Source organism: Penaeus vannamei, chromosome 17 (assembly GCF_042767895.1).
Source record: "Penaeus vannamei isolate JL-2024 chromosome 17, ASM4276789v1, whole genome shotgun sequence".
NCBI classification, from domain to species: domain Eukaryota; kingdom Metazoa; phylum Arthropoda; class Malacostraca; order Decapoda; family Penaeidae; genus Penaeus; species Penaeus vannamei.
In genome coordinates this window covers 12387758-12394472 of record NC_091565.1, presented here as the reverse complement: position 1 = coordinate 12394472, position 6715 = coordinate 12387758, and the positions used below count along the sequence as shown (strand labels likewise).

At 37.3% G+C, this 6715-nt stretch overlaps 1 pseudogene; it reads left to right on the top strand.

Annotated features, from left to right (window-relative positions):
- Positions 1–2200: 2200 nt before the first annotated feature.
- Positions 2201–5339, top strand: LOC138864618 (uncharacterized; annotated as a pseudogene).
- The last annotated feature ends 1376 nt before the right edge of the window (positions 5340–6715 follow it).

The following is a 6715-nucleotide window of genomic DNA, read 5'->3' as shown; positions in this document are numbered from 1 at the left end:
TAAGAGATAGCTCAACGGAAGTGTGCAGGCAGTGACAAGTCCATCATCCCTGTTGTCAAACTGAGATTTCAGGATATTATCTTCAGACATTTCTATAAGCTCCATTTGTAACTCTTCGGGAGCCTTTGATACATCAACTAAGTGAGGCTGAAAAGCAAGTTTCAGAGTAATGTTATGCTTTTCAAAATCACTGAATCTTTTATTGTACTCTTCTACTAATGTCTAAAACTGACATATTCTCCAAAAGATCTAGATATATTTTCATATTCACTCACCTTCGTTAACTGGGGAAAGTGTTCCTCTGAGTTTTGATTTAGCCAAAAGATTGAAAAACAACTTTTTTCTAAATGCCTGAATTTTTTGCCACATACCATAAATAGATTTATTTCTGCCTTGCAACGAAATGTTTCTCATTTTGTTTTGACATCACATCACATAAAAATGCATCTCTGTGAAAGTTTGGATCTGATAAATCAGTTTGTTGTTTAATTTGAAAAAAAAATGCCTTCGTAAAGATAAAATTTTGACCAATACTTTCCCTTGTGACAGCCAGCGTACTTTTGAGTGATAAGCTCTTTGAAGTTAAAAATAATCTATCCCCCGCGCCCTTCCTTTAAGGGTGCCTAAAGCAAGCAATTCTTCATATAACTGAAAATCGTGTTATAGCACGAATAAAATACAATACCTGTGCCGAATCAGTGGAATCCGTCGACTCATCCAAAGATACTGAACAATATACACTTTCTCTTTGGATAATATTTTTCAGCTGCTCTTTTACATCACGTGCCAATTCATGCTGTCGATCAGTATTCTTCTTGAAAGAGGTACCTCCTTATATTTATTGACTTTATCTGGATCTATACATCTTACCACTTCTAAAATACATTCCTTTATGAGTTCTGCATCACTGAATGGTTTACCTTTTATTCCAAGCAAATATGCAACTTTATAGCTGGCTTCTGTCGCACCATTCCCTTGATCTAACAATGAATGGAAAAGTCTTTGCTTCTGTTTTCCATCTTTCAGTTTCTGCAGTGCTATCTTTCTATGCTCACCCTCTAATTTGTCATATTTATTATCTTTATGAAGAGCATAATGCTGTTGTGCATTGAATTTCTTTACCGTCACAATTGCGGTATCACAAAGCAAACAAGACATTTTGCCTCCAATATTCACTAAAAAAAATATTGTAATTCCCATTCTTCATTGAAGATTCTATTTTCTTCTTTCAAAGTTCGTTTCAGTTTCTTAGACATATGTGTTGAAAACTTTTTCTTCTAAAATACCAATAAAAAATATATGGATAATGAATTAGCAAGGCCGGCCGCACACTGACCCAGAAAAACGATTTCGGAGAGGACATGATAAACCTGCATCCATTATATTCTTGGTCTTGAATTCGGAAATCGTCATTACCATTTGAGAATAAATATTTTAGATTTGTAATATTTTTTCTGCAATTATTACTTTTATTATCATTACCCAATTAATATATAGAAATAATGTCAAATATTGACGGTTTTCAATCAAAACAATTACATAATTATGCTAAAGTCATGACCAAGATTCCAAGAACATGGTTTCGGATGCTGATTGATCGTGTCTTATCTAAGACCGTTAAATCTAGAGCAGTGTGCAATAAGCCTGACAGTAGCAATGAATTCGATTATTGTTACTAATTATCTGACATAAAAAGGAATGCAAAACAACGCATGCACTCATACAGACTTACAGTCTCACGTCACTGTGTACTGTCACGACTACAGTTAACTGAGAGTAGTGCGTAGCGCAGACCACAGCGAGGAGGTAGCCAAGGCAGGAACTATACATGTACACTTTTTACAATTGTAATTGAATAATTTCATTTTGGTTTCAACACCTTCGAATCAAATTAACAATCTATACGATAAATAACAATCCTTGTTTTGCGTACAACAATAATCCAAAACCTTTCAACAATCGTTCAACACGTGACAATCTTTACTTGCTTTCAACAGTCAATTAATTCTCCACTGTCAATTCACTAATACTTCATTTTATAAAACTAAATAACAATCTTTAAAACACTGTAACTATGTCAAAAGCAATTTGTTTGTGCTTTTCATAGATCACAACATAATTAGCAAACCGATTCTAATTCGAACCTTTGAAGCAACGAATCACCGAATCGAGATTCTGTACAGACAAAAAATACCACATGAGTGTGTGCAGCTCCTCCCGTACACAGTTGATCGATGAGTTGATATTTTATCAACGAGTACATCATTCCTTGAAGATACCTCCACCAGCATGCCGCGGAGGCACCGAATAACGAGTGCTACAGATCGCGAGCGCATTATCGAGGCTTACAGAGCAGAACAAGATTTCCTCGTTGTTGCGGCAGGTCTAGGAGTTAATCGTACCACGGCATACTCCATTGTGCGAGTGTACCAGCGTCAAAACTGGGTTGAAGCCTCTCGCGCAGGAGGTAGACGCAAAGTTATCTACAATGAAACTTTGGATCTCATTGTGATGCTTCTTGAAGCAAACGCCATGATGACTTTGAGAGAGATAAGGGAGGAGGTCATGGAAATATTTCCTCCAAAACATTTGTTTAGTAACGCGTTCGCTTTATCTGGAGGGCGAGCTGATTTCTCAGATGTCCCGTGACGCCCCGGCAGAATTCTCCAGCAGTAAAGGAGGCGCGACACGCGTATGCTACGTGGGTGCAGGAGGCGGGTCTGCAACAACAACTGATTTACACTGATGGAACAGGTATGTAATTCTGTAACCATTTTCTTAATTAGTACTAAATGAACTCCCTGTTTCTATATGTCCGTCACCTGTGACCAACACTCCTGTAAGAGAGAAGTATCGACATTTTTCGAACTAAATCAGCCCATCTACCTTGTTTTTAAATCTCTCACTGTCCTCTTTGTAGGGGCTGATATGTTATCGGGCTTTTTGTTGTGTTTTTGCCCTTGACAGCTTCCCCTGATGTAAAAAAAAAAAAAGTAATTGCTTGGAAAGTGTACCTATGTACTATGTACTAATATTCATCTCAATGCCCCGTAAAACCTGCGCATATTGTTTAATTACATCACAACATCACCAACGTTTAAATTTCAGGGTTCAATCTATGGACCAAGAGGAGGAAGGGTAATTCTAAGTAAGACAGCCGCGCCTATTTATTGTTTTTTGTTTTTTCTTCTACCCCCATCAATCTTGGGGGACCCGTGGGGAATCGGGGGTTGAAGGGGAGGGGGGGGACAAACACGGGAGAAAGAGTGGAATGAAAAGTGAAAATATTGACAAAATCGAAAACCCGAGCCAAACTTCGTAATAAAAAAATTAAAGAAAGCGTAAAAATGAAAAACTCAATGAAAGTCAATGAGTATCACTGAACGTGCAAATTCGGTTGCTTTAGACATTTTTTCCGGTGCCAGGAAACTGTCTAACTATACTAGAAAGTGTCGTGTCGCAAATGAAAAAAAAACTTCTCCGGGCAGATCGCGACAGCAACGCTGCCGATGCTTCTACGCTATTGCCACAGGTGCGGCTCCACCCCCATTCATAGGAATTGTACTCGAGTTGACGAATCTGATTTTGTTTTTGAATTGTATCAATTAACAAATCACTGGTTTACTGATGTAACATTAGGAAATAACAATTAATACAAGTTATTAGTTATCAACATCTTCAAATTACAAATCAAACGACGGAAAACTATCGAAATCAGTTGAAAATGCGCGGGCCCTAAGCGCCTCCCATCATACTTCTTCATTTGTCCATCGACAATGTTTTCGAAGGTCACACTTCTTTAAATATTTTGAAAATGACACTATTTATTGATTGATATCAACTACATTCAAAAGGATAAATAAGTTTACGTGTGCACATTCAATTATACATACATAATAAGTAAAATGGTTATGTAAAACCAAATATAAATTTTCATAATATTCTTTTAACCATTCGAACACATTCTGTAAATAAAACGAGATACTTCCTCGTATATTATTCGTCATGGAACACTTTTGGAGGCCTGAATATTGCCCAAGATTAAAGCATAAATGATATAAGAAAAACAGTAACAAGCTTTACATGACATATCGCATAAAAATGTACACATATGAAAGATAAACCTGAACCTCGCTCTTCTTAGCCGCAGCCCTATTAATACGAAATCATATAAACCTTAAACTCTATTTGTTATATATGGTAGTAGTGTATATTTTTAATATCATATTTCTGCATATATATGTATATATATACATATACATACATAAATGCATATATATGTATATATATGTATATATATATCATATAAATATATATATGCATGTGTATATACATATGTTTAAATATATATGTGTGTGTGTGTGTAGTGTACATATAGGTATGTATGTATTTACACATTTCTGTATGTATTTATATAATATACATATATGCACACATACACGCGCGCGCGCGTAAATACTTTTAAACTAGTCCTTAGTGCAATAATATCCTCATTAACGTCATCAAAGTTACTAATATTGCACCATACAGTGCAGCATCAACTTTGAACTTCCCATTTTCTTCCAGTTTTAAAACGGGCAGAGGTGCTCCGCGCGCTCATCAGCCAGGTGCAGTTGCTTATATATGACTCCGCCCCAATAAATAGGGGCGGAGTCATAGGAAACTGTAGTACTACACCTCTTGGCGCCGGAAAAAAGGCATTTTGTCTTCCAGATGTATTCTCGTCTCTTTGCCTTTAACACTGCTTATATGTCTCGCGTCCAGCTGTGATAATACCTAGGCAAGTAACATGAAGGAGCCGGTACAGCCTTGGACTTTGCTGCTGCGGAGAGGGGCATGTGACACGACGAAGTTCCAACTGATACTGTTTTCTGTTTCAGGTCCTGGAGGCTCCAGGATCCGTGACGTCACGGATGACGAAACATTTTTAAACATATACGGTAAAGACATAAAACACAATGATGATAAAATTATTCATAAAACTAAGTTATCAATACTATTTATGTTAAAATCTTATCGACAGAAATAAGAAAGATTACGATTAATGAAGCAGTAAGAAATAAAACCTGAGAAATTATATAAAACATGAAAAGTAATTGAAATAATGCAGTAAAAAATATAACCTGAGAAATTCTATAAAACATGAAAAGTAATTGAAATAATGAAAAAGGCCTTGTATCAAACGTGAAATTAATTAAGAAAAATAAAATATACGCTAAAAAAGGAATACGTCATGGGAGTGATAAACCCTCGACTAAATTATAAAACCATCAAATCAGGACCAGATGTTCTAAAATTTATGAAAATAGAATAAAACTTAAAACATATCTTCAGAATAAGTAAAAGATGTAAAACTGAAGCAAAGATTAAGAAAAAGCATGCAACGTCACGTCTCAATCAAAAATATAGATTAATTAATTCAGTGGTCATAACTGGGTTTAAAGATTAAATAAAGATATAAAAACGGAATTTAAAATGCTGAACTAAAAGCGGGACCCGTAAAGCCAACAATTACAACTAATGTAAACGTAACGAAGGCGAAAGAAAACGGGCGTAGGGTAAACCATGGGAATCACGCGCAGGTGACAGGTGCGCACAGGTGTCGCACGAAGAGGGCTAACTGGAGTGCCACGCCCTCTCGGTAATTAGTACATTCCACACTGTTATCTGCAAGCGAATGAAGCATCGCCTGTAAAGCAAGGCCACAGGGGGAGGTTGAATCCAGAAGCACAGGGAGCGGTAGAAGTATAATTCGACATCTTTCTTTCTATCTCTTTCTTTCTTCTCTTTTTTGTTTCTTTTCTTTCTTTCTCAATGTACACATGTATCTATAGCTTAGGTTCCCTGAGTGCTTGATATCTATCATTGCTAGAGAAAGGTTCACACACCAACACATTGCATACTGTTTACAAATACTCATTCACTGATATAGTGTATCTATCTATCTGTGTATCTCTCTCTCCCCGTTCCTTCACTTCACTGGAAAATTGCTAAATCAGTAACACCGAAAAATCAATCAAATTAATCCGAAAAATACTACAATATTAAAAAAGATATGCCGACTTTTGAAAGCTATCTTGTTAGGTATTTTATCATTCGATACATTCAACAATGGGAGATTCGCTTATCTCCGTTATCTAATTTGTTTTGATGTTCAAATTGTACGCTATGACTTAATAGGATAGCATGCTTGTCCGCATATCTAAAGTTTACATTATCAGAGAGAGAGAGAGTGTCAGGGTTTTGTGTTTTGCCCTGATTTGGTGGGTTTATGGAGACACAATTCTGGTTCAGCTGTTTATTGATAGGGGGGTTGGTAGCGTGGCGCAGGCTGTCTCGTACAATGCAGTTGTGGGCAAAGGAAGCCCAAGAGGGGCGTCGAGCGGGGCGCGGGTGGGGGAGCGCCCCCAAGGAGAGGTGTGGTCAGGGCCGAGATCCCTGGTCAAGTGTGTTGTAGGTTTCGAGCGCTGGCCGCAGGTCCCTAGTGGAGACTCGGAACAAGGGTTACCCTTGTTCCTCAGAGAGAGAGAGAGAGAAAGAGAGAAAGAGACAGAGGGAGAGAGAGAGAGAAAGAGAGAGAGAGAGAGAGAGAGAGAGAGAGAGAGCCTTGAAACAATTATACTACACATTGGTGTACCCACATTTTATTTATGGGCAAACTATTTGGGGAGCTACATGCTCTGCGTCACTTAATCCTTTACATATAACTCAAAAA